Source organism: Grammomys surdaster, unplaced genomic scaffold, assembly GCF_004785775.1.
Source record: "Grammomys surdaster isolate TR1022 unplaced genomic scaffold, NIH_TR_1.0 188, whole genome shotgun sequence".
Lineage (NCBI taxonomy): Eukaryota > Metazoa > Chordata > Mammalia > Rodentia > Muridae > Grammomys > Grammomys surdaster.
Genome location: NW_021604633.1, coordinates 11,932,008 through 11,951,558, shown reverse-complemented (window position 1 = coordinate 11,951,558; position 19,551 = coordinate 11,932,008). Strand labels below are relative to the sequence as shown.

At 35.9% G+C, this 19,551-nt stretch overlaps 1 protein-coding gene and 1 non-coding gene across 4 annotated transcripts in view; one reads left to right on the top strand and one right to left on the bottom strand.

Annotated features, from left to right (window-relative positions):
- The window catches only part of Agmo (alkylglycerol monooxygenase), a 309,056-nt gene that overhangs the window by 89,641 nt on the left and 199,864 nt on the right, over window positions 1-19,551 (bottom strand). The window lies entirely within an intron of this gene.
- LOC114622496 lies at window positions 495-597 on the top strand. The gene has a single exon (XR_003711617.1). It is a non-coding gene; the product is annotated as a U6 spliceosomal RNA (small nuclear RNA).

Sequence of the window (19,551 nt, the reverse complement as noted above, 5' to 3'; positions counted from 1 at the left end):
TATTCTATTTTAAATATGAAATTAATGTTCATTTGATGCACAGCATTGTTGGTTCAATTTCAGTAATAAACATGGGGGTGAAAAAACACTGTATCCAAGAATGGAATTCTCTTGGTATACATGCTCAAGACTGAAAAAAATGAGATATGATAGTTGTATATTTCATGTTTTAAACAACTTCAAAATGATTTCTACTATGGCTGTATTCATTTAGACTGGAACCACCAATGAATCTCCAACATTGGTTGTCATATATCTTCAGCATAATCATTATAACTGAAATGAAAGTATATCCCAAAGTAATTCAGATTTGCATTAACCTGATGGCTAAGGATGTTTATTCCTTCTTTAAATAGTTATTTTAAAGCAATACATGTTTATAGTTCAGAAAACTGTCAATTCATCATTTCATTTAATAATTGACAGATTTATTCCCTTGATATTTATTATTTGTACATTGATTTTTACTTTGTTTAAGAACAATTACATGGTGCTCACTTCAGCAGTCTATATATTAGAATTGGAACAATTCAGAGAAGAGTAGCATGGCTGCTAAGCATAGATGGTACACAATTAAGTGAAGCATTCCATATTTTTAAGGACATACACACTCACACACACACACACACACATGTACAAACCAACACCACCACCACTACCAGTAACAACAACAACATAGTAGGAATTAATAACTTTTAGCCATTGATATCTCTCATTACCAATAGGCTCATTTCTCTAATTAAAAGACATACATTAACCGAATGGATGCTAAAACAAAATCCATCTTTCTGCTGAACACAAGAAACACACTTTGAGATTAAAGACAGAGTAAAGGATTACCTCAGAGTAAAGGATTGGAAATAGATTTTCCAATCATATGTATCTATGAAACAAGCTGGTATGGCCATTGTAATGTCTACAAAATAGACTTCAAAGTAAAAGTAATCAAGAAAGGCTGGAAAGGATACTTTATATACATAAAAGATCAATCAAGATGATAAGTCAATTCTTGTTCTGCTTGTTTGTTTGCTGTTTCTTCTATGATTCTTTTTATTTTTCCTCTCAAGAAAGTTTTTTTTTTCTGTGTAAATCCATGGCTGTCCTGGATATTTCTCTTTAGGTCATGCTGGCCTTGAACTAACAGAGATCCATCTCTTCTTTTTCCTTTCTTTTTTTTCCCACCGAATCCTGAGAGATTCTGCTTCTGTTTTCTAAGTGCTGGGATTAAAATATGCCAAGCAAGACCTTAAACATTTAGACACCTCTGTTTGTAAAAGAAACATTACTAAAGCTTAAATCAGATACTGACCCTCACACTCTGATAGTGAGTTACACCAATACCCAACTCTCAGAATTGAGACAGACCATGGCAGGTCATCTAAACAAAAACTTAACAGTGAAATTCTGGAGCTAACAGACATTGTCAACTAAATGAACCTAACAAATATCTACAAAACATTTCATCAAAACACAAAACAGTATGTACCTCATAGAACTTTTTCCCAAAAGGACTGCATATTTGGCCACACAGCAAGTCTTAAAGAATAAAAAAAATTGAAATAACCTTGTATATCATATCAGAGTGCCACAGATTGAAGCTAGGCTTTTTCAACAACAGAAAAACAAACAAACAAACAACTCAAAAAACAGAAAACAAAAAAACAGAAAGCCTACCAACTCGTGGAAACTGAATAACTATCTACTCAATGATAAATGAGTCAAGAAAGAAAGTTAAATAAGTTAAAGAATTTCTAGAATTCAACAAAAATGATTGCAAAGAATACCAAAGCTTTTGAAACACAATGAAATTAGTGCTAAGAGGAACTTTTATAGCACTAGGTGCCTACATTTTAAAAAATGGAGAGAACTCATACTAGCAAATTAATAGTAAAAATAAGAGCTCTAGGTCAAAAAAAGCCAGGTATACCCAAGAGGAATTGACTGCAGGAGATAATCAAACCTATAGCAATAATCAATAAAATAGAAAAAAAAAGAACAACACAAAGAATCAATAAAACAATGAATTCGTTCTTTAACAAAATCAACAAGATAGACCAACTCTTATACAAAATTGCTAAAGGATGAAGAGAGAATATCCAAATTAGCAAATTAAGAATTGACAGGTAGAGCACAGCAACACAGAGTGATAGTGCAAGAATCAATAGGTCATACTTTAAAAATTTATATTCCACAAAATTGGAAAATACAATAAAATGCATAATCTTCTCAATATATACAACTTACAAAGTTGGGTCAAGATCAGATCAACAATCTAATAGAACTATAACTCCAATAGAAATAGAAATAGGCATTAAAAAGTCTCCCAACCTAGGAAAGATCCAGGCCTATGGTTATAGCACAGTATTCTACCAGACTCTCTATGAAGAGTGAACACCAAAACTACTCAAATTATTTGCCAACATAGACACAGAAGGAACACTGTCAAATTCTTTTTATGAGGCCACAATTACCCTAATATGAAAAGCAGACAAAGTTTCACCAATGCTGGAGAATTATAGACCAGTTTCCCTTCTATACATAAATGCAAAAATACTCAACAAAATACTCACAAACTGAATCTAAGAATATATCATAAAAATCACATATCATGATATCATGATCGAGTAGGCTTTGTTCAACATAAGAAAATCAGTCACTGTGGCACCATATAAACAAATAGAAAGTACAAAGCCGACATGTTTATCTCACTAGGTGGCAAAAAAGTCTTGGACAAAATTCAACTCCCCTTCATGATTAAAGTCTTCTAGATTAGTGATACAAGGAGGATACCTAAACACAGTGAAGTCCATTTATAGCAAGCCTATAGGCAACATCAAATTAAATGCAGAGAAACTCAAGAAAATTCCACCAAAATCATAAACAATACATGTCTGCCTACTCAATATACTATTGAACTAGAATTTGAAGTTCTAACCATAGCAATAAAGACAGCTTAAGGAGATCAAGGAGATACAAGTCAGAAAGGAAGAAGTATCATTATTTGCATATAATATGATTTTATATATATACGTGTGTGTGTGTGTGTGTGTGTGTGTGTGTGTGTGTGCATGCATGCATGTGCGTGCATGTGAGCCCATAGTTTTGACCAAGGAAATCTTACAGCTGATAAACATCTTTAAAAATGTGACTGGATACAAGATTAACTAAAATATAAATTCAGAGCTCTCCTATATACCAGTGACAAATGGACTGAGAAAGAAATAATAGAAACAGTACCTTTCACAATAGCCAGAAACAATATAAAATACCTTGGGGTAACTCTAGTTAAGCAAATGAAACACCTGTATGACAGGAACTTCAAATTTTTGAAGAACAAAATTGAAGAACACATCAGAAGATAGAAGGATCTCCCATGCTCATGGATCAGAAGATTTAACATAGTAAAATTGTTGATTCTACCAAAAGCAATCTACAGATTCAACACAATCTAGGTGCCCCTCAACTGAAGAATGAATAAAGAAAACAGTACATTTTCACAATAGAGTATTACTTAGAAGTTTTTAAAAATGGCATCACATCATGAAATTTTCAGGCAAATAAAATTGGATGGAGTTTAAAAAAAATAACCCTATGTGAGGTAACCCAGACAGAGAATGAATGTGTATTCACTAATAAAGGAACATTAGCTGTTAAATAGATAATAATCAAGCTATAATTCATTGATCCAGAGAGGATAGATAAAGTAGAGGAGTCAAGGGGGTCACAGGAATCTCCCTGTGAGGGGCAAACATAGATTTAATGATCAGACAGAAGCAGGCAATTAGATAGGGGAGGGTTGGAGAGGAAGACTGCATAGAAAGATAGCTAGAATGAGGGGGGCACTTCGGAATGTGTGGAAACATAGTGCAGTGGAAACTTAGTCAAACATATATATATATATATATATATATATATATATATATATATATATATATAATGTATATATATACATGCCAAGGCAATGGTGGCTCAGAACTTTTGGGAGCAGCCAGCCAATGTCTGATTTGACCTAAGGCTAACACAAAGAGAAATCACCCATACCAGACACTGTATCCCTAAACAATAACCAGAGACTAGGAAAAATTAACAAAATGATTCCTAATGATATTCTGTTATACCCATAGATCAGTGCTTTATCCATCTATCATCAGAGGCTTTCTCTGGCAGCAGGTAGGAACAGGTGCAGGGACCCAGAGCCAGACATTATGGAGAGAGAGAGAGAGAGAGAGAGAGAGAGAGAGAGAGAGAGAGAGAGAGAGAGAATAAATTGGAAGTCCCCATCAATTTCCTCCCATTAGAGCTCAGAGAATCACCCAGAAAAGGAAGCAGAAAGGCTGTTAGAGCAGGGGAGATGGAGAACAACATGTGAAGAAGACCCTCTAAATCAACTAAGTAAAGCAGATAAGAGCTCACAGAGATTGAAGCAGCAAGTATAGTGCCTACATGAGTTTATACTAAGTCGTCTACATATATACATATACTACAGCTTTCAGTCTTTTTATGGGACGCCAAAATGTATGAGTAAGAGGGTCCCTGATTCTTGTGCCTTCTCTTGGGACATTTTTCATTCTCTTGTGTGGCCATGTTCAACTTCGATATGGTAGTTTTTGTGTCATCTCATTGTATTTTCTATTATTTTGTCATGTTTGGTTGCTATCTCTTAGAATCTTGTTCTTTACTAAAGAGAGAGAGAGAAAGGGATGAAGTGGATCAGGAAGTGTGAAAAAGTGGGAAGAGTAGAGAGAGAAAAAACTATAATCAGGATCTCTTTTATGAGAAAAGAGTATATCTAAAAAATATTGAAATATATAAAAATTGCTACGTATTGAAAAAATTGGCTTCATAGCTAACGGAAATAAAAGTATAACTCTCACTGCCATCTTTGCAGGCTGCTAAATTAACACTGTATACATCTCTATTTATTGAGCTTTGAATAAACTTTAAAATAAAGAAGCATCCTGTGCTGTTTGGAAGAAAAGTTCCGTCATCCTACTGAGCCTCAGGATGCCAGCACCAGACTGCTCACAAGCTTAGTGCCAGTCTGAGGATTAGCAGCTGCCTTTAGCAGACACATAGTGTTAACGCTGAGGAACTTGGCACGCTTTAAATAGATCAAGTTCTGTTTTAATTTAAAGAATAATTTCATTAAGCAATGTTATTTAAACAAAACTAAAAGCTCTCATCATAAGCACTCATGTGCAATAAATGATCAAAGCTATAGCTATTTAGCTTCTATTTGCTAAAAATGCCAAGATAATATTTTTAGCAAAAATTTCCATTTCATTCTTAGCTACAACTGTGGAGGAAGTGAGCCAGCAAAAAAAAAAAAAAAAAAAAAAAAAAAAACCAGTTTCTATCACTTTGCCAGAAATAAGTATATTTGCATACTACTTGGAAAACTTTGTTTCTTGCCTTCAACTCAACATATAAATAGCATAAATAAGTATTAAAATCTGTTAAATCAAATAAAATTACCCTTCATATCCTTGCTATCATATTGAGCGACAGCATCTTATAACGTTTTGAATAATGTTATTACATGATTGGCATACTGGAAGTGTGGGGATAGCAGCATTTTTAATGTCATATTTTTAGTATTTATAGTTTTATATATATTATATATATATAATTTATAAAAAATAGTTGCTATTTTTTTAGTATGTCAAGGTATATTACTATCCCATTGATGCTGTTATGAGTTATTATAGACCTAATGGCTTAACAGGGCACAAATGCATGATTTTGTACTTGTGGTCAGCTATTCACAGTGGGTTTTACTGTTCTAAATTTAAGACATTGGCATGGCTACATGTCTAGTGGCTCCGAGGGAGAATCTGTTTCACTGCTCTTTCCAATCTCTGGATGCTGCTCACATTCTTTGGCTCATGGCTGTCTTTCATCTTCAGATCAGTAACAGTCCATCTCGTATGGCATCACTCTGCCTCTCCTGCCTCCTTTTTTTAACCTATCGCAGTGCTGAGATTACATTAAGCACAGGTAGTCTATAAAAATCTCCATCACTTTATGTTACCTGATTAGCACATTTGTTCGTCTACAACCTGAAATTCTTCTTGCCATATTACATAGAAAATTCACACATCCTGTTCTAGATATTGTGAGCATGGATGTGTGCTTGGAGAGACATTGTTCTGTCTTCCACAGGAGGCAACAGAACTGCTAATAAGAGCAAAACCAAAAATGCTTCATGGCATTCTGAGTTATTAAGTGCACTAAAGAGCTACCAGCAAAATAATAGGAAAAACTCCAAGAGAGAATGAAAACTCATAAGCTATAAAAGCTACATCAGGGCAAAGGGCAAGATGGCTCTGGCAACCATTGACCTCTGTCTTCCTCCTAATATTGTAACTGATGATGAAGAGGAAAGTCCAGAACACATGATGAGGTAACTTACAGAAAGCCCTCCTCCAATGAGTCCAAACTGCCTAATGAAACTATTCCACTTTTTCATAATTGCAGAGTAGTTTAGCCCTGAAGATATATGAAAGTAAATGCTACCAAGAAGTTATACTTCTAAGAGAGGGCTTGATCAGATTGACAGCCAGGTTGCCAGTTCTCAGGTGGTCTGAATCCCATGTGGGATAGATCATCCAGAAGCTGACCAACAGTGGGCAAATACTCTCTGGATCAAGTCACTTCATCCCTATGTTTTAATGAATCACTGCAATTTTTAAAAGTCAGTGGTACATGTACGTATAAATCATCAGATTTATCAGAAATCAAAAGCAGCCAAGAGAGAGAAAACCGAGCAGATCAGACACTGAACTGCAGAGCTTATCAGATATGTTCAAAGAGGATCTGGTTATCATCTTTAGGGAAATAGAACACACATTTGAAAATATTTCAAGGAATAAAATATTAAAATTAATGCATATTAAAGTGAAAGAGTTTTGAGGAATAAGAATTATAACAAAAGTATATGTGAACAATTAGAAGAAATTAAGATCAGATTATGATACCAGACTGGACAAAAAAATCAAAAGCATGTGAAGAGTTAAACACTGTGACTAAAGTATAAGGTGGAGAGTAGAAATGAGGAATGGAGAGAGAGAGAGAGAGAGAGAGAGAGAGAGAGAGAGAGAGAGAGACAGAGACAGAGAGAGACAGAGACAGACAGACAGTCAGACAGACAGACAGAAAGACAGAGAGACATTGACATTTATGTGTTTATGTGGTGTCTGGAGTTAACAGAGGAGAGAACTGAGTGCAACTAATATTCAAATATCAAGAGGCCTTAACTTCCAGCAGGGATAAGAGTCTTAGGCTTTGCAGCATAACAAAAAGAAACTGAATTCTAAGCACAAAATATTAAAAACTAACAAATGCTGCAGACTAAAAGAAAATGTTTAAAGTTTAAGAGACAGAGGGGATGGGCATGATGTCACAAATCTTTATTCCTAGCACCCCAGAGCTCAAGCCAGCTTGCTCTACAAAATGAGTTCTAGGACAGTCCAGGCTATGAATATCCTGCCCCAAAATTATCAAAACTAACTAACTAAACAAATAAACAAACATAAAGGCAGAAGGAAAATAAAGACATGTTTCCTTCAGATTCTTCACAGTTCAGCTAGCGATGACTTCTCGAAAAGAGCAAGTGTTTGTGTCTTTAAAGTCCTGAGAGAAAAGAACTGACATCCCAGAATTTTGTAGGTGTTGGCAGGGTGGTGGTGAGTGTGACAGAGGCTCTCTTCTAAGGATGAAGTTGAGCTGAGCTGTTTTAAAGACAATCTGTTGAGAGCTGACACTGAAGGAAAGTCTAAACAAGAAAATTTATTTAGAAAAATAAAAGGTGATCTGCGATAGATGGTCAGAGATGGAGAGAGAGTACAAAAGAGGTTACATTGGATCTATCTATGTGGACCTTGATTGCATATTATTATACTCAGTGCCTTATGGGGTGAAAAATGAAAAGCTATTTTAAGTGCTCAAAGAAGCAATTCTTTGATTTCAATGACCTCACTGTAAGAAAGACATAGGTGTTACTTTACTGCCATAGTCTTCTTAAAAGGCCTTTCTCACTAATTTTCAATCAGCGTCTACCCAAACACAGGGCTAAACATTTCACAGTCTCTATCCACAGTCTATTCGAGAACCAAGCTAAAGACCACAGTTAATGTAAGTGTTAAGAATCCTAACATTGGTAGGTGGGTAGGCTCCTTCTCAGTTTTCTTTTTGTCTGCTCTTAAAAGCTCATATGTTAATAGCAGATCTTCATGAAAAGAATGGGCAAGTTTTACACTGTCTACATTTTCAACATCCAAAGGATTTAAAGTTGTAGAAAACAAGAAATTTGTTTCAGTAAGGAATTGCTTCATGAACTTGATAAGAGAAAATACAGAATGACATCATAGTAATGACATGATATCCATAATTTTAAAAAATGTATTTTGTTCAGTAAGCACAGGAAACTATTAAGGGAGACATTCAATATTTGTAAATATTAGTTTCAAAGTGCTAATACTAACATTTTGAAAATGAAATGGCACATTACTCTTCAAATACAAATTTCACCCCAGAAAATTTAAAATTGATCTCCCTTATATTTGAATTCATCTATTTATTGATATTTTTCTCCTGAAACATTTCTCAGTTGAGTTCTAAAATTGTACTATGACATATTATTAAACATGCAAACAATGTATAAAGTAATAGTTGGGTAACCCCTACCTCGTCAACAGTTACTACATCTCAATCCTAAAATTAGTGAGGTTACTATCTCACATCAAAGAAGGCACAGAACAGACATAACTAAAAGTATGAATATTAAGATAAGAAGATAATTCTGAATTATACAGATAGACTCATTCTATTTAATTTAGTTCCCGAAAATGGTAAATTCTTTCTGGCTTGAATAGAAGAGGAGAGAAAAAGATGTGATAAAAGAAAAAAGTGAGAAGGTTTTTTGTTCTATTGCTTACTACCCACACAGGGAAGCAATGAACCATGAAAGTGGTCCTTCAGAAGATCATAGCTAACGGCCCACAATGAAGCCGCAGTTTTAAAATCACAGGGAAGATGCTGGTAACTTCTTAATCAACTTAAGGCCAAATTTGATTTTGCCATTGTTAATCCTGGAACAGAGAGAACACTGAGCTGTGCCAGAAAGTAAGTTTGTGATATTTTATTATACAGACTTGGGACACAATTGTTGAGAGCAGTTGAAGTATACTGAGAAAAAAAACAACAGATGAAAAGAAAACATAGGCGGATGTTTTCTGCATGCTTAACTCTGAGGTATTCAGAACCCAGGACAAATATAAAACCATGTTCTTGTCATATACAGAAGTGACTTATATAAATGAGTGAGTTATTCCATTGGACAAGTACAAATATAACATGTCATTGAGATAGGAAGAAACTCCATAAAGAAGACTATAGTGATAAATGTATATACTGGAGAATATATATATTCTCTATATAGCAGAATATATATGTATGTATGTATGTATGTATATAGTTAATCACACAAGGCATCATCATTTTTCAATTATATGTTAATTTTATAGTCAATGAGCTCCTCAATAAACATCAAACACTTGTTTTCTCTGTTACCAGAAATTTCACATATCTAGAGAAATGATTTCTAATTGATGTTTCAATTAGCATAACGTTTAAGAAATAGTATCAGGTATAACATCATTACAACACTATGTAGTTACCAATGCCAGATAGAGTTCAATTCCACTGAAGAAGATACTTATCACTTTAAAGTGGCAACCAGGAAACCAGGAAAGTAAATCCAATTGCATCTGTCTAGTACTGATGCTTCTCAGTAAGGGTGTCTCCAAGGAGAAAACAACTTATTAATCCAGTAGATGGAACAATATTTTTATTTCTACATGGAAAAGAGTGAGTGAGAAGATAAACTAGAATGGTATACATCAGCCCACAGACAGTGAGCCAGCTTCTGTTTTATCCACTTTCCCATCTTCAGCCCATTATCTACCAACCTTCAACCATGACTGCTGACACAGGATAGTGGACTAACAGGCATGGACATATCCTTAGAGAGGAAGAATATAAATGCTGGCCCATGAAGTATTCAATACTTAAAAGCACAGGAAGATACCCGACCACTGGACTCAGAGAAAAGGACTTATGGAATCAAAGAAATGTCAATGTCAGCTTGCCTGGATTTAGAGTCCCCTTAAATATAAACCTCTGGGCACGTGTTGTGAGTGTGTTTCCAGAGAAGTTTAATCGAGAGGGGAAGATTCACCCTAAATGGGAGTGACATCATTTCATGGGCTGAGATCCAGACAGAGTCAGAAGGGGGAAAAAGAAGATATTCTTTTTGATGATCAGGATTCATCTCTCTCTGACTTTTGATTGCAGAGATAACATGATAAACACTTGCTCTATATCCCTGCTGCCAAGCATTCTTCATCATAACCAAACCATGAGTTGGAATGAATTCTTACCCTGTACTTCTTATAGGCAGGACAAGTTTCGAGTCAAAGTATTGTCAGTGTGTTGGTGTCTTTATCCTTCCACCTAGAGTCCTACCTGGCTACAGTAGGTGGCCACTTAATGCTCCATATAACCTGCTGTTAGGAACATCAGCTATAGTCACCCTCATAGATTCCCCAAAGATGTTGTAGAGACTAAGGGAATGGCCAACAAATAACTGAACAAACTTAAGATCCACCCTATGGGCAAGAATCAATTTCTGACTCTATTAATAATACTCTGATGTGCTTACAGACAGGAGCTTAACATAAGTGTACTCCAAGAGGCTCCACTGAGCAGCTGAGTGAAACAGATGCAGAGACCAACAGCCAAACATTAGAAAGAGCTCATAATGTCTTGTGGAAGACTGGAAGAAGGTTGGAGAAACCTGGAAGAGATAGGGACCCTATAGGAAGACCAACAGTGTTAACTTAGCTAGAACCTTGGGGACTTCCAGAGACTGAATCACCAACCAAAGAGTATACAGGAGCTGGACCTAGGCCCTACACATGTATGCAGCAGATATGCACCTTGGTCTTCATAAGGTCGCTCATCAACTGGGGTGGGACTCTATTGCTTGCCTGTGGACCCTGTTCCCCTAACTGTCTTGGCTGATGTCAGTGGGAGAGGATGAACCTAGTCTTACAGTGACTTGAGGTGTTGTGGTTAGTTGGTGCTCAGTGGAGTATCTCATCCTTCTCAAAGATGAAGTTGAGGGAGAGATGGGAGAGAAAAAACTGGGAAGATAGGAGGTTGTAGTTAGAATGTAAAGTTAATTAATTAATTAATTAATTAATTAATTGAAAATTAATTCTTCCATAGATTGATTTTGTCATGGTAATAAGAAATGACTATAGTAAAAGATATTCCCACTACAGTCAGTATCATTGACACAGGTTGTCTGGTCTATTTTTCACTTACTAGAGAAGGATTTTAGACTCAAATCCCATTTCCATTCAGTCAATTGCAGATTCTGAAAATTATCTCCAAATAAATACATTTCCAATGAAAATTTTTAAATACAAAATTTTAATTAGTCATGTAAGACATTATGAAATCAACATCTATTAAGATCTTTAGTGGGCTAATGTGAGTATTAACCAATTTCTAACTTTAAGCAATGTAATTTTAAGCTAAACTTCTTTGACAACAAATAATTCAGTAGATTTCTGTATGGTCAAATAAACCAGCTCACCTACATCACCTATATATTAAATGATATAAAGTTAAGTTACTTGAAGAGTTCTGATTGTGGTTGAAAGTATCATTATCTGACAAAGCTACTTTAGGTACATGGTACTAAAACAAAATTGTCCTCTTTTAATAAGAATATTCAGCTTTTTTCTCCCATTGATGATGAATGGACACAGAAACTACATCAATCATGACAGAGGTATCATTGTGGCTACAGTACAAGTATTGTTGAAGACTAAACTCATGTCTGTTACCTTCAATTTTTAAGTAATATTTCTTGTGATTACCTCTTTTGGAGACTAGACTTTCAACTTGTGAAAGATGTTCATTATTTTATACAAAAAAGGGAACTCTTCCAGCATACAGGAGAGTATAATAAGTTGAATATTCATCCATTAGTTAAGGTTGTTTTAGTAGAAACTTCAGAGACATACTAATTTTAACATATAAGGTAACAATATATGACCCAGAAAAGTCAATCCATAATCCCCATATACTGCAAAAGCTTATTTAAGCATAGTCTTACAAATGACATATTTCTCCATGAAACCAGATGCTTATATTTAGTGTTGGGACATAAAATTAAATGCAGACTGAAATAAATCATAACAGAGAAATCTTGCTTTTTTTTTTTATTAAATCAGGAGTGAGGATAGGCAAAGAGGTTCAAATTCCTCTCACATTATTGGGTACAATATTACATTGTAATAAGAGAAGGTTCCTAACCTATTGGTTGGCCTAAGCTTTTGTACCATTTTACACACCTGTTAAGTCCTTAAAAGCTTGATTGGAGTGAACACAAACACATTGCTATTTAGCCACTAAGAGTAAAATAAAATATCCCAGAAGACTTTTATTCATCCATTACTTTCCAAACATAGAAGTTATTTAATACAAGTATCCAGGATAGCAAGCAATGTAACAGAAACTACCTTCAAATGAAGACCACAGTAGCATTCAATGAAAAGCTACATCAGTCATTTCACTGAAAGTGATTTAGAAAGCGATTATAAATATAGAATTTGCCATGTCCTGAAATGTACTTACATAAATTTCATTGTAAAAGGAAGCTGATCACTTCTTGAACTGGAGAGAAGAATTATGGGTGTAGTGTTATTATTCAACATGATATTATTTAAAAAATAGACCAGCATAAAGACATTGTCTTAATGACCTTGAAGTCAATTCTATGGTCAACATAAGCAAGCAATCTTGACAGAAATGAATTCAAAAGCAAGTGTGCACAGATGGGTCATGAGTTCATAGAAAAGAAATTCAAAAAAATACTAAAGACCTAAACTACCCACAGTCAAAACTTCTGACACAGACGTGTTCCTGTCTCAATGATCTACAAGGCCAAAACTGGAGAAGAAACTGAGGGAAAGGTGGGCCAGTGTACAGTCTTACTGGGGATCTATCTCATGGGGAGACACCAATGCCTGACACTATTACTGATTCTATGGTATGCTTACAGACAGGAAGAAGCCTACCATGGCTGTCCTCTGAAAGGCCTAACCAGCAACTGACTGAGGCAGACTGAGATATTTACATCCAACCATTGGATTGAAGTTGGGGACCCCTATGGTTGAATTAGGGGAAGGATAAAAGAAGCAGAATAGGAAGAAAACCCCATTGGAAGACCAGAAGTCTCAACTAACCCAGAACCCTGGAGTGCCCAGACACTGAGCCACCAACAAGGCAGCATACAAGAGTTAGTCTGAGGCCCCCACATGTGGTATAGCAGAGGACTGCCTGGTCCGACTTCAGTGGGAAAAGATGTATGGGTCTAATCCTCCAGAGAAGTGAGGCCCCAAGGAGTGGGGAGGCTGAGGTTCAGAGATCTCCTCTTGGAGGCAGGAGGGAGGAGGAATGGGATCAGAAACTGTGGGAGGGGGATGGAGGAGGGACCAACGGCTAGATTATAAATAAAGGCTATTGGTTCATAGATTTGTATTTACAGCACAAGATGGAAAGATTTCTGAAAGAAACCATCACTATTACACTGACAAGACCATCTTCAATAGGGAAAAAAACACAAGATTGCTGAGATGTTTCCTTTGTTCTCTTTCATTATAACTTGAACTCGCGAAGATAGGCTGGCAAGCTACCCCGTCTTTTTCTGTGTCGACTTCACAGCAGATCTGCTCTAGAATGTCCTAACTTTTGAGACACTATAATGGAAAATCAGTGGTCTGCTTAATAATGTATCCTTCCTACTGTTTTTTTCCAGATTAAAACAAAAACAAACAAACAAACAAAGCAATGAAAATAGGAGTAAACTAAATGAAAGAATATTCTACAATCCTGATCTACTTTTCTCCAATTCTCCCATGGCTTAAGCTTGAGCTTGGTAGAATATAAATAGATATATGTGATTCCCACTGGGAGGGTAATGTGAAGACACAGAGGAAAGAGGATGTTACCAAGGCCCTTGACTTTTAATCTGAAGAGATGTGACACCCAATTTTTATTTAAATTTAATAGGATTAAGAACTACTATGAAAACATGCCTCTGAGTGTGTTTAGGAGGATATTTCTATGAAACTTCTGAAGAGGAAATATTATTTTAAGTGTGGGCAGCACCATCCCTTCTCCTGTAGAGAATAAAAATGTAAAGTCAGCTAAGCACCAGTATTCCTCTTTTTCAGCTTCCTTACTGTGGCTGCATGGTGACTAGTACAAGATTTCACTTGCATTAAGATTTGGACCTTCACAACTGTGAGAACAAGTAAACACTTGATTTCTAAAGATGCTTTGGTAAGGAATAACTGTGTATATAATATAGTTATAAATAATATATAATTAATTAAAATGCAAATAAAAGTATAGTATAATTAGGTTAGATATAATTATAATAAGTAAAGTTTTATATGTATTACTGTCTAGTGAAGTAATAACTCATACATGCATAACTGTGCTAGTGGAGTTCACTCAGTGGGTAATGCCCTTACCACAGAAACATGAAGGTCTGATACCCACAAATATAGAAGCGCCTGAAAACATTGCTGTATCTATCCTAAAGAATATTTTGGGATTGTTGAAAAGAAAAACTGAGATTCATATTAGCTTTAAAGAAACTCCATTAGGATTACTGAGAAAAATAAACAATTGTAATGAAGTCCATATAATGAAACTACTTGAATTAAATACTAAATAATATTTATCTATTTCTTGCTTTTCTAAACATGCCAACATAGTAAATAAAAATGGAAGACACATAGCATCATGGTAAACATGGATTATTGGAGGTAGAATCTGAAGATAGATGAGAAGAAAAAAGGAAATTGAATAAGAGAGGAAGAAAGTATTTAAAATATTTCTTTCATGGAAAAAATTGCTTGATATATATATATATATATCACAAATATATTACATGTATGTATGTTTTTATGGGACTTGTGTGTGCTCCTTTTTCTTTGTCTGTCTCTTTTTGTTGTTTGTTTGAGTGTTTGTTGTTTTGTTCCTCTCTCTCTCTCTCTCTCTCTCTCTCTCTCTCTCTCTCTCTCTCAGATATCTTTTTCACTTCTAATAAAAAGAACAAAGAAAGAATATAGATTTGAGTGTGTGAGAATGTAGAGAGGATCTGTGAAGACTTCTTGGTTTTCCCAGTATAGATATTTAGATTAAAAACAAGATAGTCTTGTTTATTGGATAGCTTCCAAAAACAGATACAGACAATTAACTCCAGGAAATATTCTACTAGTTAGAAACAAATTAATTCTGACCATTTGATTTTGTTTATCTAGTGTATTTACTGTTTCATTTTGATTTCTAATTCTCTGATATAGGAGAATGGAGGAAAGCAGATGTAGCTGTAAAAATAACCTACATGGGGGGAATCATGTCATTCCTTCCAGGAGGTAAGAGAACAAAAGGAAGAAGAAGAATGTGTGTAATATTAGTCCTTCAAAATTAGAAATGAAGATGATCTTCATAATGTATATTCTCCAAAAAAATTTGTCATGCCTCTTATTTCTGCTTTATAGTTTGTTTCTTCAAGCACTAATATAATCTACAACTTCCCCATGGAGGATACTGTTGAAACATCCAAGAAGTAGAAAGCATTCCCTGTCTCATTTAGTATTCATGCATAGAACCTGAAGATATCACATCCAATGATCCTGAACCCCACATTGGTGTATTAGAGTTTGCCAGAGTAAAGACTGAGTAATGGAAGGACCTACAGACTGGAGCAGCTACACAGTCAACAACAGGGAACAGAGATAAGGAGTCTTATGCACTCTCTTTAGAATGGAAAGACTAACAAATTAAGCATGGGAAGCTGCTAAAATGTGTTCTTTGTTTTAAGTTAATTTAACTGCAGACATGTGTATGGAGAAGAAACATATCTGTTCAGAACTCAGAACATTAAAACCCCAAACTGTTCCAGACATATCAATTTTTAAAAACTTATTTTCTCTAACCCATAATTGTATATTAAATCTATGCCCATATAATTATTTACATACCTAAAATCAACTTATCTGTATTAGGATTATGATTCACATCTAGTATGTCCCAACTATAGTGATGACAAGCCGAGTACTAACTCAGATATAATTCTAAGTTACATTATTGGAGGTCTGGAATTACATTTTATTTACTTATTGGTTAATGTTTTGATTGATTTGGGGGACACAGTTTCATAGCCTGGCCAGGAAGTTTTTATCTTGCTGCCTATACCTCTCCATGCTAGGTTACAATGTGTTCCATCAGGCTGAGCCTGGAATTATATTTTAACCTTTGAACTTTGTCTAGTCTTTCCTAAAACTTGGGTTTAAAAAAATCCTGTCTCTGTCCCCAGAATATGGGGCACAAGTCACAAGTTTGTCCCTATCATTTAAATCTTCTATGTAGTGTTTAAAACTCTGTCCAAATTAAAACATGTTGGCTTTGCCATGGAGGAGAGCACTACAAATATGAATATAGCAAGTGAAGCCTGGACACAGCCAATGACACTATCAGCTGCATTTAAGTATTTAGTTCAGAACCGTCACTACCACTCCATGCTCAAAAAAGAAAGAGATAGAGAGGGGGGAAGGAAGGAAGGAAGGAAGGAAGGAAGGAAGGAAGGAAGGAAGGAAGAAAGGAAGGAAAGGGACAAGAAAAGTCAACTGGGCATACAGTGGAGCTGAAGCAGAAGAAACTGGCCAAGAATCTGGGTTTTCAGGGACTGAGTTTGGGCAGTGATTTCTCTGTATCTTTTTCTCTCTCCTTGCCTGGTACATCCAGTTTTCATTTCTCCACACTATTCCATTGATGGTCTCTGTCTTGGGTTAATCCTATAATCCAGACAAGTATTTTATGGCCGGTCATCATTGGTCTTTGGCTTTTTGATATTTGAATAGTCTGTGTTTTCTGATTTCTGTTTTAATGACTGGCTTTTGCCTTGTGCAATCCAATATGATGTTTGACCTTCACCCTTCTCTTTGTTCCCTGTTGCTGGGGACTGTCCTCTAATGAAACTTTGAATACCATTTATAGTGCACTTCAAACAAGAGAAAACTTTAATTTAAAAATTATATCTCTAATTTATAGAAGTACCGTAATTATATTGTCAACCAGTAATATTTGAATTAAAATAAGTATCAAATATGACATTAACTTTACCCTTTAAGAATATATAGTGAATATATAATTAAGCCTTCATATTATGGTTAAGATTTATATTCAACTATATATATATTTCAAAGATTCAATACTACAATTATTGGGAAAGTATAAGACACCAGGAAGTTGTATTCATTAAATCTAATAAATTCTTCACAGATACACTTAATTACATCATATTATGTTCAAATTTTAATATGCATTTACATGTACAAATCAATATGTAATCTATATAAATGTGTAATAATATAAGCATGCAGTAAGTAGATCTGTGACAGTCTATGGGTGTCTTAGGTGAACATGTACTCTGTAAAGCTTATGACAATTATTCTTTAACATGACTTCTCTCACAAGATGTACATGCAAACCAATCCACTGAAAAATAAAACTTTTCACAAAGTACTTGGAATGATATAATTCATCAGGACTTTAGAAATTACTTAAATATGAAGAACAATTTTTTTAAAAAAATGTTGAAATAAACAAGCGAGCAGTCAAACTGTAGAGGAAGTCATGTACAATAGAAAGTAAGAACTGGAAATTTGGAACCAACTCACCCTCTTCTACATTTTTAAATCTTTTCCATGTACAGCTCTTTTTAAAAAAAATTATCATCTGTTTGTACCAAAACAAACACGTTTGGTAGTATGTACCAAGAAATACATGTGTCAGTCAGAGAACAGTTTGCGTGAGTTCGTTGTCTCCTTACACCATTGGGCCAACTTCAGGTCATCAGAAGCACGGTGATGCACTGGACCATCTCACCACCTCTTACATATTTTGTTTTTAAATTCAACCTTCATTTTATTCATCTGCCAGTATGTTTATCAGAGGTTGTATCAATCTTTTGGCACAATTAAAGTAGAATTTTGAGCACCTTCGCTTGATGGCCCTGCAAATTTTATGTTCAATTGAATTATCAAAAAGAAGAAAGAAACCACAACTCATAGTGGCCTTATTTGTAATAGCCAGAAGCTGGGAACAATCCAGATGTCACACAAACGAAGAATAGATACAGAAAACGTGGTTCATTTACACAATGGAATACTATGAAGCTATTAAGAACAAGGACATCCTGAGTTTTTCAGACAAATGGATGACACTAGAAAATATCATCCTGAGTGAGGTAACTCAGACCCAAGAAGACATGCATGCTGTTTTACTCATTAATATATGAATATTAGCCAAAAGGAAAAGTTAAAGAATATCTAGGGTACAATCCACAGAACTCAAGAAGGTTAACAAGCAGAAGGGCCCAAGTGAATGCCCCAATCCAGCTTGGGAAGGAGAAAAAAACAATCACAGAGGGCAGAGGGAGGGAACCTGGGTGGGAAAGGGTAGGAGGTCAAAGAGGAACATGATCAGGTATTGGGGGTGGGGAGGCAGGAGAGAAGCACTGAGGGCCAACATAATGAATGATAATATGCAACCTTGGGGATGGGAGGGGGAGCTCTAAAATGTACCAGAGACTTGGGAGGTGCTCAACAGTAAGGAGAGGAAACTCAGATTCCACCTCCAGTAGAAAGACCGAGTATCAAGTGGAAGAATGGGATTCCCATCCCACAGTCAAAAACTCTGACCCAGAATTGGTCTTGCCTAAAAGACCTGCAGGGGGAAAATGGAGAAGAGACTGAGGGAAAGGAAGTCCAATGACTGGCCTAATTTGGGATCCATCTCAAGGCGAGGCTCCAAGGCCTGACACGACTACTGATGCTGTGATGTGCTTACAGCCAGGAGCCTAGCACGGCTGTCCTCTGAGAGGCCCAGCAAGCAGCTGACTGAGACAGACTTGCACCGAACCACTGGACAGAAGTCAAGGACCCCTGTAATTGAATTAGGGAAAGCCGGAAGAAGCTGAGGAGGAGGTTGACCTCCATAGGAAGATCAGCTGGCTCAACTAAGCAGACCACTGAGATCTTTCAGACACTGAGCCACTAACCTGTCCGCACACGCGAGCTGCATATGCAAGCTGGTCTGAGAGCCCAGACACTTATCTAGCAGAGGACTGCCTGGTGTGGTCTCAATGGGTGAATTGCCTAACCTTTGAGAGATTTGAGGCCCCAGAGAGTGGGAAGGCCTGGATAGGGGGACACCAGATGGAGACAGAGGGAGGAGGAATGGGATGAAGAATTGTGGGAGTGGGTCCTAGAAAAAGGTAACAGCAGGACTGTGAAAACAAAAGTAATAATAAAAAAGATTACAAAAAAGAAGAAGAAGAAGAAGAAGAAGAAGAAGAAGGAGGAGGAGGAGGAGGAGGAGGAGGAGGAGGAGGAGGAGGAG